Source organism: Idiotropiscis lumnitzeri, chromosome 1, assembly GCF_059441095.1.
Source record: "Idiotropiscis lumnitzeri isolate Australia: NSW breed Sydney's pygmy pipehorse chromosome 1, RoL_Ilum_1.0, whole genome shotgun sequence".
NCBI lineage: Eukaryota > Metazoa > Chordata > Actinopteri > Syngnathiformes > Syngnathidae > Idiotropiscis > Idiotropiscis lumnitzeri.
The window spans coordinates 35861448-35877037 of NC_142391.1; the positions used below are offsets into that span (position 1 = coordinate 35861448).

The window sequence follows — 15590 nt, forward strand, 5'->3', positions numbered from 1 at the left end:
TTTTATTCTGCTGACAGAAAGAGGAGGAAGTCAGGTTTCATCTAGCCGCACGCAACAAGGACCAGAACGAACCTAGTGACTGTACTTGTTGCAACAGTCACATGTAACACTCCCCTGGCTAGACAGCACACTAGATGGTTCCAATTAAAGATCGAAACGAACATCAAGATTTTAAGCGGATTGTTAATCTTGATCATCATTTTGCATGCATTTTGTACATCAAACGGAAGTCTGTCCGCATCAAGCACATGGCGACACAGGCTCTGTTAGGCCTTTTCCCTCGCTCGCTACCCTCTGCACGGTAGTCTTATCACTGCACAGACACACTGGAAGTGAGGCTGAGATAAATGACAAGGGATCATGGGAAATAGACATTTAGAGTCAACAAGGCTCTTCACTCGTCACAATGTGAGAGTGAAGACCAAGTGGCAGGCGATGTGACTTACGTGACACTCTTATAGTGCTGAAGGGAGGAAATGTGGGCGGGCAATATAAACAGGATGTTTGCTTTGGCTTCATTAAGGTAGGCAAGAAAAAAAAATAATGGGCTCTGTTTTTTGTAGCGAACGCATTGGCACATCCTCATTTTTGTGTAGGAATTTGACAGACCACGTTTCGCCAAGAATCGGGCCTTTATGTGGCACCTTTTTCATGTCACTGTAATTTGATATCACGCTACCAAGTGCAAAAGTGCCAACTTCTAAAAAACTTTGTGGCACATGATGATCACAAATTAGTTACAAACTGATAAAAATGTGGCTTGAAATGTGAATGAAGCTACTTAATGTCCTCTCTTTTAAGGAGTCAGTCATTCTGGAACCTTAGGCATGTGCTTTCTGGGCACGTTCAACCCATACATGCATTGGTTTCTAAATTCTTCTGCCCACATAACATACATAATACATCTTCTGTTACGTGTTGATATTTTCAATAAAATAAGCAAACAAATAAACATATAACACAAACATGCACGATTACTGAAGATTTTAATTCGCAGAGTTAAAAGCAAACATGGTGAAGCAGTATTTATCTGCCATGCTGCAAGTAAATGGAATAAACTGCCAACAGATGTGAAGTCAGCCCCAAATATATCCATCCATTATCTGTACTGCTTCTCCTCACTAGGGTCGCAGGGGGTGCTGGAGCCGATTGGAGCTATCTTCCTGCAGTAGGCGGGGGGCACCCTGAACTGGTTGCCAGCCAATCGCAGGGCACACAAAGATGCATGTTTTTGGAATGTGTGAGGAAACCGCAGTACCCGGAGGAAACCCACACAGGCACGGGGAGAACATGCAAACTCCACACAGGAAGGCCGGAGCCGGAATCAAACTGTGAGGCCATGGCGCTAACCAGGCAACCATCGTGCCACCTGCTTGCTTTTGAATCAAGGTTAAAAAAAAAGATTTAGTTTTTTTTACATACCTATGATTAAGGTCATTCAAACTCTTACCAATGTTGTACTTTTGATTATATGTGAAGCTTATTGAGTTGACTGAACTACAGATCAAACCAAACAGACACAAAAGCATTGCTCCTTATTATTATTATTTTTTTTCCCTTTCGGTGGTCAACCTTGGCAAGTCTGTCCCTGAGAAAGCACCCCAAAAAAAACCTGTACCGCCACAGAGGAATGTGTTTTCTCTTTTTGAAGGTTGAGTCACATTTTTAAGCTTCCTCTCTCCGCAGAGTTAAACATGGTTTGGTCATCATCCGTAACTATCACATTATGATGTTTGTTATTGAGTTAGATGTGTCGTTTGTGTTTACTTATGTCACGTACATTTGCTCTGGTTCACGGTTTAAGGCGCAAACTGGCTGGACTGCAGTCGAGACGTATTGATTGCTGCTTGAAATGAGTGTCTTTTACACTTGTCATTGTCGAAACAGCTACTTGCCAAGATGTGCTGCGAGTGCGACTGATGAAAACGAATATACTCCATGTTTTTCTTTTTCTTTTTTGTCAATAATTCAACATTGACTGAGTGATATTTTAGTTCACATAGTTGCACACAAGCTTGTTGACAGTTTTTTGGGTTTACAGCTCAGTACGCTGCCTAGTGGTGTCTCACCACAGGAGGCAGATGCTAACGCCAGCATTAACACATGCACCTTCCCGGTTTCACAACATTTTCCTGCATACCACGTGATGATTAATGGGGTGTTGGCGACATTAAATGTGCCTTAATCGAGACAGTCGAGGCATGGGTGCACTTTTAAAGGGGGGCTGGCTGTGAACAGTCTGTGAACCCCCCCAACATGTTTCCTGCTACATCAATAAAAACACTGACTTCAGCTCCACGCCTTCCAAGTCAGTTAATGACCTGATTAAATCATCCCGCTATGGTTTACTGGAACAAACTGGCCAATGCTCACTTCTTCCCTTCCACAAAAACTCCTTCAGGAAGAAAAGAAAGGCAACTTGTAAGCAAAACCATTTTTGCTTGTCAACGTCTTCCTGCAATTATCTTCTTTTACCACCATATAAGTGTTGCAGAAATGATTACTGATAACAACATGTATGAATGATTTCTTTAAAGTGTGGTGGTGCTTTTCAAGCACTTTCAGCAATGCTGATTTAAGGCATGCAAAAGTGAAAGACTTTTATTATGTTTGGCAACAGTGTTTATAACCTTCACTTGGGGGGACAAAAACTGATTGTGAACATGTGTCGCTATGCATCAGTCCAGACAGTATCTGCAGCTCCGACATACTTCATTTGCAAAAGTAAAACATTATGCTTATACAATTTGTGATTTTGTTTGCTTCACATTCAATTAAAACTGTTAAGTGTGGGCTGTGATTGGCTGGTGACCAATTTAGCCCAACGTCAGAAAGGACCGGCTCTAGCACACCTTTAACCCTCATGACCCTGATACAACATGAAAAAAATGGATGGATGGATGTCAACGTGGATACTCCATTCTGTGTATGTATGCAGTCAAGCCACCAGTAGCTAAACCTTTAACTGGAAGGTTGCCAATCTGTTCGATAGTCCATCCATCCATTATCTGAGCCGCTTCGTTCTTGCGAGGGTCGCGTGCAAATTCCGCCAGAGGAAGGCCAGAATCAAACCCTGCACCTCTGAACTGTGAGGCCACCGTGCTAACCATTCCCCCACCGTGTCGCCCTGAGCAATACTTGCGTGAATCCTCATAATTTTTGCATCAAGCCTTTAGCTGGGAAATGCACAGCACAGGTGCAACTGCGACCCATGACACAAAGGACAGGTTGTTCAGAGTCATTCAGAGTCAATCAAAAGAGAAACCGAGTGAATGACATTTTAGTGCGGATGAATGACGCATGAACCTCTGACTCCCAACACATAAGGTCTCTCACTTGACTTTGGGCACAGTATCATTGCTATAACAGAAAGCAGCCCCGAGATGAAAGCTATAGACATCCGGAACTGACGGAATAATTCAAAACAGATAGACGAGGAGAAAGTCCCATCTGGGGAAGGAACACGCCATTTAATTCAATGCAGACAGTTAAAATACAGGTTACTCCTCTTTGACTCAGCTTATTGTGAAACCAAAAAGAAAAAAAAAAAAAACTAGTCAGAGGACTGACCATATGTTTGGCTCAATACGCACATGTTTACCTTTTGTAGTGCTCTATCATCTACAAGAAAATATGCTTTTAACTGTTGAATAGGGTTACATTTTATACCATGCACTATATCAGGACTAGGGGGAGGGTGGTTATAGCCCCGTCAGTAATATGTGCAGCCCCAGTTAAGACACTTCTGCATTTTATTTGATATGGATATTATATGGATGGATGTAAAACTTATTTATAAATTATTTTTCTCAGCCAAATGCATCAGTCAAGCCAACTTTTAGCACCTGGAGAGAAAATATGGTGAAGCCATGCCTGTATAATATATATATATATATATATATATATATATGTATAATATATATGTGTGTGTTGAGGACATGTGGAACTTGCATTTATTTGAGTCCAGCAAATACTATTAAATCTCCTTTAGGGCTGACATTCACAAATAAGCAAAGACCACAAAAATGAGTTATGTGAAACTCTCCACAGACATCACAAGTCGCAGATTTCCAGAATTTTTGAGCACTTCCAGACTTTGCACCCTTGTGTGTGATGCATGTGTGTGATGTTTAGCTACATTGAGGACATTGTTCTCTCATAAACAATGAAGAGTGAGCTACTCTGAGAAAGAGAGCGGCCGACCTCTGTAAACAGACAGAAATAGTCCGCGTTCCCATTAGGCTAAACAGGAAACCCAGCCAATTAGCTGTTTATTCAGAAGCCGACTTCCAGGGTCAGGCCTAGGAGAGAGAGCACTTCCCGGACGGCTATTAGGCAGACGGATCGGAGCAGTGTGTGCGGGCAGGTGGCCGCTGACACACAAAAGGCCAAACAAGGTAAGCACAGCTATAGAAGAAATGTCCTCAGAAGGTCTGCCTTGTGGTGAGTCAAATGAGGCTTTGAGACAGATCGTCACATGGAGACATTAATCGAATTAGCTATACGACACATGGCCGAGAGACGTTTTAACTCAGTCCAGACCATCTCAGCGCTGCATTTAGCATCTTTGATTCACTTACAAATTGAGGCGCTGTATGCTAATTGAGTCCATGTCATTTACGTGACGAGTGAGGCTTCATGTCTGTCTCGAGAGTCTCATTCAATGACCTCTTCTAATCCATTTACACAAAATGCACATGAGATCAAAAAGCTCGAGCCACCGAGGCCATGTCACGGTTAAAATGGAGAACAGGATCGGTCACACATTTTGACTTTCCACCCTTAAACCCGTACAGAATTTTTGCGATGCTACCATTAGAAATTTCAGAATTCTCAATTAAGCTACAAAGTTCAACAGTTCTTAAGTACAATTAAGTGAAACTGTAGTGACTTATATGCAAAAAAAAATGCATAGAAAAATACATTTTTATTCCGTCACAGTCCATTGGAAAGCAAATGTCACCAAAATCAGAAAAAGTGTGATTGAATAGTGAAAAATATTAGTCTGTATTTATTCGATTAATTCTAATTCTAATTATTATGAGTAACTAATCACGTAGTGGTTCACTCGCCTGACTTCCAAGCAGGCAGCGTGGGTTCAGCTAACAAACAGAAAATATTCTGCTTCCGTATTTCCAAGCATTTGTTAAAAGTTTGGCTTGTGCTTAACTGCCTGACATCTCATATATACAGTATAGGGTCCATATTACATTTCTAAAACAGCAAGACTTTTGCACAATATTGTTTATCTAAGGATTGGATTTTCTCTACGTCACTGAGTCTGTTTCTCAAAGCCAGGTCCTAAGAGACAGATTTATTCTATTGCATGGTTCAGTTCCACATGTGGTCAACGCTGCACACCCCTGCGTATGTGTATACCTGTCAGAAGCATGCACTACAGCTGCCTTTCAATTTTTTTTCCCCCACAGCTGCTTTTGGTTGTGGGTCATTGCGTGTATGGTGGAGTTGCTAAGTGTAGTGCACAGCAGCAACATCAGCAGCAGCAGCTCTCCAGATCACAACCTAATGCAGAAGCGTGTCCCGTCCAAACCACAAGCAGAAGGTCGAAAAGCCAAACACAAGATGGTCTCCTCCTTGCTGCCACTACAGGTTTGGTGACAGAGTTATCCATCTTTTTAGTATTTAGAATACAATACATATACAGGAAATGGTCCATCCCGGTTTGCTATTTGTTCCAGGACATGAATGAGATGCATTAGAGTCTAAAGTGTGTACTCCAATAGGCCTGTGTGGCCCTTAAATATTTTGACATGCTGCACTGTACTTTGTTCAAAGATGCTGTGCAGCTGAAGGGCTCAATGAGAATACATTTTTAGGGGGGGGGGGTTTGTGAGGGAAAAGTGGGTTCTGAAGGCAGCACAAATGCTGTAGCGGTTAGCACGTCTACTTTGCAGTTGAGAGGTTGTAGTTTCAAGTCTCAGCTTCAAAAATTCAAAGCTAGGTTAATTGAAGACTCAATTGGTTATTTGTGCATTTTTCCAGTCTACGCTTCTCGCTCTAGGTCAGCTCTAGGTTCCACGTCCTCCCTAAAGAGAATAAGCACTACAGAAAGTAGATGGATGAAATGTCCACGCTAAAATGAGATATGGTGATAAAGCATGAAGATAATGACACTTAAACACTGCACACCGAGAGTTATTTCAGCAGAGACAAAGTGGCGCAGCGTTGGCCTAATAAAGAGTGTCAAAACAAGCCAGTGGGCCACTATGTAAACACCATTTAACTCCAGATTTAGTCTTTACACTGGAGGACCACACGTGAGGTGAAAGAGCGAAACCCTTGAAAGAGCCGTAAAAGCAGCCTGAATTGGGAGACCAATGGGAGCCAGATAATGAGAGTGATTTTCCATGAGAGCCTCGTGGCTGAATTAAACTTGTTTTAATTAGCACACTGACTCCATGATGCACAACAGCCTCTGTGTTTCAGTCGTGCTTATGCTCTTCTTGTAAATAAGAGAAGTTTCCCAAGAGGTGATTCAGGTCTGGTGATAGCGATACAGGCCTGCATCGCGTGACTACTTTGATTTGTGTATATTATGGCTCAGAACATTCTACGACGAGCTGTGCGTGTTTTTACTGCTTTTCTTCTCCTCCCGTCTTATTTCAAGTGCAGATGAAAAAGAGACACTTTGCTTTATAAATAGGTATACATCACACTCTTTGCGCTCAGAGTAATGAGGACAGACATGGTGGATCAACAACACAGGGCTGCCAAACCAAAGATGGATCCAATGCTGTGTGTTTGTTGGATACGAAAAATCATTACTGAAATACATTTTGCTGGAGATAAACATTGTAGAATTTAGTACAAAGTAGAGTTGAGCTGAGTTGAGTTGAATTGAGTTATGAAGGACATCGAGGCCAAACACGATCCATTTTAGGATGTTGGTCGATGAAAACTGTTGCATTGTTTTCCTAACCCACTTGCTGTGTAACTGTGGCTTTTGAGCAGATTGGGTTACTTTTACCCAAGGTTGGGTTAAATGTTTTTGGAAAAAAAATCCAGAAATATGTGAATGTGTGGGTGATGAGTTTTATTTTTAACCATAGCTCTATTGATAACATTTTAACCCATTTCTTGGTAGCATTAAATCATCAGTATGGGTAGTTTTTGTCCCTTATTGATACAAAACTTGACCCAACATACTGGGTCAAATTCTGAACCCAGTATATTAATATGTAAGGGTTAGAAAACCCTGCTTGGTTACTTATACCAGGGTTGGATTGGCTCGGTCCCTTTTGGACCCTACACCCACACTATTTTATATTTTTTATATTTATATTTATCCATCCATCCATCATCTGTACCGCTTCTCCTCACTAGGGTCGCGGGGGGTGCTGGAGCCTACCCCAGCTATCTTCAGGCATTAGGCGGGGGACAGCCAATTGCAGGGTACACAGAGACGAACAAGCATCCGCGCTCACACTCATACCTAGGGACAATTTAGAGTGTTCAATCGGCCTGCCATGCATGTTTTTGGAATGTGGGAGAAAACCGGAGTACCCGGAGGAAACCCACGCAAGTACGGGGAGAACATGCAAACTCCACACAGGATGGCCGGAGCTGGGATTGAACCCACGCCCGATGCTGTCTCTCACTGTGAGGCCATCGTGCTAACCAGTCGGCCACCGTGCCGCCCTATTTATTTTTATATTTATATTTATATTTATATTTATATTTATTAAGAGTGCAATTTATAATTAATTCTTGGGCCAAACTACCACCTTGAAGAATTTTCAAAAGTAGACGTTATCCAATTGTAAAACGCAAGCATAAAAAGAGGTTTATAATAAAACATGTAAAAATAAGTAATAATAATAATAATATTTAAATACTTAATGGTAAGGACATAATATGAAGATGAGTCATGTGCAGATTTGTATTTGCAAAACAAATGATATGCAAGTGATAATGCAGATATTATTCTCCAAAATGGTCTTACAAAAGCCAATGAAAAAGCAAAATACCAGCGATGAACTCAACTCAGCTATGGTGATGTACACTGACATCATGCATGATGACTTCAGGGGGATCGGGGGTTGCACTAAAAATATCACATCCGTAATGCAATATTTGATTCATGCATAGCAAGAGAGCGAGATAATAAGATGACATTATTTTTTAATTTTTTTCACTGCAGTTTGTCACTAGTGCATGCTCATTGGTATGCGACTCAAAGACAAAAAGCAATCTGCTATTGAATTTCGATGGAAGATAACATGTTAAATTTTGCCTCTGATGTCTGAGGTTTGGCCAGACACTGTGTGGCTTTTTGATGATTATAGTTTTGCCTTAGTAAATTGTCATTTGGGGAAACTGTGTGAGTTGGAGTAGAAAAAAATGTATATAAATAACACACTGGCATGTTTGTGCCAAGCCAGCACAATATAATTGCTTTTACTGCCAAAGGCTATGCCTTACGTGATGCTAATCTCAAAATAAATGGAATTGTTATCATCTCATTCGATGATGTTTACAATAATTGTTTACAGAACGCGCAAAACTGTGTCAGTTGAATCCTCATTTCTCTTTTGGACTTTTGCAGGACGGACTGAGTGTTAGCACAAGGAGGGGATCTCTGAGGCTGGGAGGTGGCTGTGTCATCTTTGTTGCAATAAGTACCTTTGAAGAGGCCTTCAGACTGCGCTCCACTATTCAGCGCCCGGGTACGTCCAAATTGCTCAACCCTTTGTTGTAAAAATACAACCTGAGCCCGTGGTCCTGGTAGCCCCCTTCAACCCCGAGCTCATCCTCTGAGAGTCACTGTACTCAATGCAATAGAAAGACTAAATGCCCTTGAGCACAACAGGCACTTTCGCGGCAAATGCATGTCAAGATTTGAATGTCCTCATTGTCTGTGTGCCACCGGCGGGCTTGTCGCAACCACCAGAGAACACTGCCTGACTACAAGGTTCGTTTAGTACTTGTCATGGGAAGGAGCAGCCATGTAATTGCACGCAAAATATTTTTTGTCTTTGTGGACTGGTGATCGAGTGAGTCAGTCTTCTGAGAGACCGCATTGAGGAGTGGAAGAGATTATTGACTTGCATCCTGAAGTGGAAAAATTGACTAACTTTAAAAGTAGACTAAAAAGAAAAAAAAAACTTAGCCAAGGTGGAGCTGTTGCAAAAACATATAAAAAAAAACAAATCTAAAAATGTCATCTTGTTTATTTGAGAACCAATTCAATATTGCTGAGGATCTGAGAGCTAACGGTGCGGATACTTTTTAATCTGTTATAGTCCACTTGCGTTTGACTTTCCTAGTGTAACCTCGAGGCCCGCTAAGCGCGCCTGAATTTGATATGTGCACCCATTTATTATAAAGCGCGCTGCATTGTGCTCGGCTTAGCAGACGGCGCTATAGGCAGCGAGGCGTTGTGGTTTGTGGTCTGTAGATTTAGAGTTATGTGTGACCTATCAAATGTATAAATATGGAAAGTGTGCAATTTTAACTCGGAAAGGGTATGTGAGTGTGTGCTCGTGAGTGGTCCAAATGCTACTGGTCTAAAATTAAAATCAGGGTTTTAGAAACATCTCTAATTAAGGTGGGGAGGACCAAACGGATATTTTGAGAGCTGCGGCCATGCACGCCCTTTCCACAGGAGCGTGTGTGTGTCAGTGAGTGTACAGCCGAGCCGATGGATGAACCCACATGCGCGCAAACACACAGCACATACACAGCGGAAGGTCTTCCACTTGGCATTGGTCGTATTAGACAATCTGTGCATCGGGCATTTTACCAAAGATGGCCAAACAGTGAGGCCTCAACAAAATAGCTGCTGCGAATATTAACAGTTGAAAAGTGATCAAAAGTCCAAAGCGGGGAATGTTTATGGGTGCCTTGCACGAATGCAATAGTCATCTTAGCCGCAGTGTTAAGTGTTTTTACACCTCTAATGAGGCAAATTGGTGAATTTAGTGGCTTGAATCAATGTGGTGGATGCCTGGACGCACATTGTCTCATTGTTTGGTCGCATAACCAGCCTCTGTTTTCTGCTCCTGAGCAAAAGCTCCTGCTGGGAAATTTTGCATGCACAAAAGAGTGGAGCAATTTTATCCCACTTTCTCTATGAAGCATTTGTGACCGCACTGTGCCTGGGGTATTGTTTTGAGAATCTGTGATTAGCACAACGAGACAGCAAAGACCCAAATCAAAGTATTGAAACCCCACAACAACTTCATCACTTTGACTGATTGAGTCATTCATTTCCAACCCTCAATGGGGTAACTGGAAATTCACAATTCTAACCTCATTTACTTTCATTATATTTTAATCCAAATGTGGATATTTTCTTATATTTAATTACAATGTTGCACTGAAACCGCGCATCTCCCCCCAAAGTCAGTTGGGATCAGCTCCAGCTCACCCACTACCCTAATGAGGACAAGCGCTATAGAAAATGGATGGATGGATAAATATAATGGAATTACACCGCATTATAAATATAATGAAACAGTGAAAATGTTACATGTGTTTAAAAAAAAAAAACAACTAGTTAAGTGCTATAATGATTGATTTTCAATGACGGCAATAATGGTCCAATAAAGGGCTGCAGCCAGTTTTAACGTTACACTCATGTTTTTGGTCAGTGGAAGAAAGTCATAAGAAAAACGTGCGTGCGTGGGAACATGCAAACAGCCCAATGCAAACCTCTTGACCACCATGCTGCTGAAAGAGTAATTGTGAGAGGTGTTCATTTTCATGGGATTTTAAAACGTCGCAAATGACAAATGAGAGAAAAAAAAACACCGTAGATTGCGATGTTGATTTTCATGCAATCAGATCTTTCAAAAAAATTGTAATGTAGCTATTTATGATTAAGGAGGTGCTTAAACAATGTATGTTTTCTTTTTCCAGCAATTTTCTTTTAATTGGATGACCGTAGCGAGATATTTATTTTCCCTTAATCTCTTTGAAACTCCGCCGTTGTAATTAATGAGACCATTGGCTCACACACAGCTTTCAATGTGCAAAATGTAGCCAAACTCGCCGAAAGAAAAGTGGTGATCTCACTGCACATTAAATTCCTCTACAATAGCTCTTTGTTAGTTTCCAAAAATAAATCATTTATATGTTCGCTGTGTTTTTTTCCCCAAGGTTATATGCTGTGGCGCCAAAAGACCCAAATGAATGCATTAAATGCAATTACGTGTTATTAATATCTGATAAATTGTTTGACGTGCTATTGATGTGAATGACCAGGATTGTGTTGAAACAAATTGTAAAAAGGAAGCACGCAGACATATGTTATTGTAACAGCAGATGAATGCACCATTGTCATGCATATCACACACACACACGCACACACAATATAGCCACAGGCATTCCCAATATAGACACCCATTATGTCCATGTGTCTGTATCCATGTGTTTGCAGAGCCAGAACGGGAAATTCAGGGGCCGCTGTGGTCAAAAACAGGGAGAGGGAAGTTAGCACTGGCAAGGAAACGTCAAAGTCAGGCATATTTGGAGTAAGATAAGAAGAGTCTGGGGCGAAAGGAAAAACTAAAACAACAACCGAGCCACTTGAGACGACTACAACACATCTTTGTGTTCTTGCCAAGGCTTGGAAACACCACAGCGTTTTAATCAACATGAAGTGTTAAGTGAATTCATGGTCAAGATATGGCACAGCACTGGAGGTGCACATCTATGTTGGGGGTGATGGGGTCACATTACCTTGACCTACAAGGGCATTATAATATCCAACCTCTGTGTCGCATTGGCAGGTGCTCTAATGGGCCGTAAGCTCCGAGTATCCAATGTCAGGCCTTTGTTTGCTTTTTTGATTTATTGCTGACCGCTGCCCCAGCTCACATGTGTGGAGGAGTGCCCCCTCCTCTCAACACCTTTCCCCCTCACATAAATAAACTGCAGTGAGGCAGGAATGCCTCAGCCCGCCGCTCCTCCCGCTATTGGGATCCTCCCCGCTGATAAGACGACTGTTTGGGACAACTCATTGACGTGCACGTACTCCCGTCTGGACACTCGCTCGCGTGCTCGGACACATCTGCAAGCTCTTTGCGGGCCGACTGCATTGGGCCACGAGCTCGAGTTCAACAACAGGGCTCATACGAAGAAATGATAGCTGAAGGGCTCAGAGTGATACTCACCTAGCCGATCAAACGTTCTGACAGTTGAGTTGGCTTTGAGTGAACAGAAGCCAACAGATGTAAGTAATAACACACAGGTGCTGCTTATTCAAGTAGTATGAGAAAAACATAGAAAGTTATTCAATATAAAATTCTCAAGTCAACTCTGAGTCAAGTTATGCATTTCCTCATGCTGGATATCAAGTCTTATTGTGAAACGATTGACTTGCACATTAAATAATCCTCCTTTTCCCTTTGTGTGATTTTATTTAAGACGTTTTACAAATTCCAACAGAGAGGAAACAAATGAGCTTGAATCAAACAGGAGAAAATCGAAACCGACCCAAAAACGGAACGTGTCGCGAAATGCACCTCTGTCATTGCTGCTCAGGACAATACAGCTTTATATTTAGTCCAGAAATGACAAAAGAAGAACAGAATGTACTGTAAGTCATGAAAATTGAAATCATTCTCCTTCTCTACTTGTAATCAAAGGAGTTGAACACACATTTTGTTGTTTTCAAAGCTTTACCATTAACCACGTTTACACTTGTATGAATTTCAAGAAGGCTAAAATGCTTAAACCTAATCTCTTCACTTATTACACTGTAGAACCAACGACATTGCCAGTCTTATGCGTAACAGCAACCTTGTGCTGCAGCTGTCCTGGGTGAGGGGGGCATCAGCCAAGGATGACCATGTTGACCTCACAGCATGTGTGTCCTCTAATTGGGGTTGACACCCACCGGGCCGACACCAACAGTCGGAACAATGATGACAGAAGGACAACAAGCACGCGCAATAAGACACAAGGTGACTTCCACTCTTTCTTTCCCGTACTCATTATTAATGTTTGAGGCACAGCACACTCAACTGATCACCAGTCGATCACACGTAAATTGGAATCATGGCAAGTAATTACCGATGGCTTTCATACGTCTTTTCTCGACACATTATGCAGTTTCTATCAGGAGGGCCTTAAAGGGGAAGTCAAGTCACTTTACAATATTATGTTCTATGCGCACCAACTGGTCTAAATGGTATTCTGATTAATATCATGTTTGTGGAATATGAATTAAGCGGAAAATGGCACCCATTTTAGAGGACATTTAGACTTGTACTGTCACTTGCTGTACTAAAAATGACATCACAGTGCCTAAGGGCCCATCTTGTGAACGTCACATGACCAAAGCAAGAAAACAGGTGAGCCGTGATGCTCATTGCCTGGGCCACATAGAATATGTTATTGTAAAGAACACTTTTGAATTCTCCTTTAATAAATAAATGGCAGCCTGCGCACGACTAAACCAACGGCTGCCCACATTACTGAATAATCTAATCCCTACTTTGAACACAAATCCAAAACCAGATCTGCAGTCCGAATAAAAACAGGACCCGGTATGAGTCAGACTGACTTGACTGCAGAGGTGTGAGTAAATCACTGATGTGCAAGTCTTGAGTCGTAACCTTCAAGTCTCAAGCAAGTCCCAAGTTACTTTGGAAAAAAATCAAGCAAGTCAGTCTCAAGTCGAGCCACAGCAAAATTTTTGTGTTACCTCATCAGCAACCACTTATACAGTTTTCAGTTACGTTACTTAGCTGTCCACAATTACATAATTTTTAGTGGTCAAAAACTGACTTGTATTGCTGGCAAAATTGTGTGTTAGCAATAAAATTGTATTAGCTGTCTTGGTTGCTTTTGTAGTGACGAATGAAGTTTGATGATGTAGCTGTTGTGTCTTAGATCTTTGAGCCACAAACCATGCATTTTGCGATCCTCTTTTTGTAAACGTCGACATAATCCATGAATCCAAATTTAATCATCCTCGGGACTCCCTCCATCGGTGTTGGTGTTCAGTGTAGCCACTTCCCATCAGCAAGTGCACCACAATGACTGGGTTGCCAGGTTGGCACGAATGAAACAAAACGTCCATTTTGAGTTATTTTCGTGTCTTCCTTTCCTAAAAAGGCAAACTGTGTTAAAATGAAGATGTCCACTTATAGATAACTTGTTGAGTCGTAGTTCAAGTCTACGTCAAGTCGAATCAGTAAGGCACCAAGTCCAAAGTCAAGTCAAATAATTCCCACGTTTTTGGCATAAGCCCTAAAAAGAACAACTCGAGTGAGTCTCGAGTCAAGTCGCATGACTCGAGTACCACATCTCTGCTTGACTGCCACTCAGTCTGTATTTAATTTATCAGAATATCAACGCAATAGGACAGAAAGGTAAATACTAACGTGAGGAACTTAACTATACTTATATATATATATATATATATATATATATATATATATATATATATATTATAAGAAGACTACAGCAAAAAGGTCAGTGGTGTTTAATTTTGAGAACTCAACTATAGAAGGAACAGATGTGTTTCATTTGAAAATGCATACGTTGTGTATCCATCTTCAAGTTCTTTTTTTCACCCCTCCTTCACGCTTAAAGGCTAATAATAACAAAGTCGTGGAGAAAATATATGCTACACTGAAGAGCCCTCTTTCTTGCTGTTTGTCAGGGGGTGCAGGGATTTGGAGTCTCCAGAGACACATCCCTCTGAAGAACCAGCCAAACTTCTCTCCTTCCTCCGCCGTCCTCTCTCCTTTTCTCCACCTCATGTTGCACTTTCTCCACTTCTATCTTGCATGTGCACCGTCCATCATTTGTCCTCAGACTGTGCTGAATAAATGCACTTTTCACTCCGCTGATCTGCCTCCGTCTCGCCTCCTCCCCCAGAGAAGCAGCTCCTCTGCAGCCGTGCATAATTAGACCTAAACACAAGCCTGCGCAGGCTCACATCTGGAAGGAGTTTGGACATGGCAGTTTCCTACCAAGACGCCTAAATATTTAGGTTAAGAGTTACTGCGTGTGGATGAGCCTGTGATAAAGGGGTGGGAAAGGGAGAGAACCGGGGAGCTGGAGATAAAGAAAAAGAGGGAAAGTGCGACAGATGACTTGTATAATGCATCATTAAAGCAGTGATAAGAGTTTATAGGAAGACGGGAGGATGTCTTTCAACATGTTCAAGCATTTCAAGTAGCAGAGGCAAGGTGAAGCCAAAAGGAGGTGGTGAAAATATTGCTCCTTTACGGCTGGCAAAGAAAACAAACAGCGAACAAATAGTTTTAATAAACAAATCCACATTGGGATTTCCCAAGAGGGTGAGGGGCCTCAGCTGGAATGTTCACAGGGGCCAGCTGTTGTGTGTTACACGTAGAAGCTGGCCCCGGAAGCCTCTGGACCTGCTGAGTCCTGCGGCCCCGTGCCTGTTCAGCTCGGAGGAGATCCCCAGGAGAGAGGGCTGATGCGGGGAGGGAGCGACACAGTGCTCTCCCGCCGCACCTGGAATACTCTCCGCATTACTCTGAGCAGATCCAGGAATGTCAGGAATAACATGAATATGGACGCAGGATCTCACATTCCACATCTGGACCAAATGTCACGAAAGCTCATTGGAGCGTGGCCATCACACA

At 42.0% G+C, this 15590-nt stretch overlaps 1 protein-coding gene and 1 long non-coding RNA gene across 2 annotated transcripts in view; one reads left to right on the forward strand and one right to left on the reverse strand.

The window, feature by feature from the left end:
- The window catches only part of adgra2 (adhesion G protein-coupled receptor A2), a 40163-nt gene that overhangs the window by 21078 nt on the left and 3495 nt on the right, over positions 1-15590 (reverse strand). The window lies entirely within an intron of this gene.
- On the forward strand, positions 447-5509 carry LOC148344463 (uncharacterized). The gene is made up of 3 exons (XR_015846090.1): positions 447-523; positions 1126-1389; positions 5430-5509. It is a non-coding gene; the product is annotated as an uncharacterized LOC148344463 (long non-coding RNA).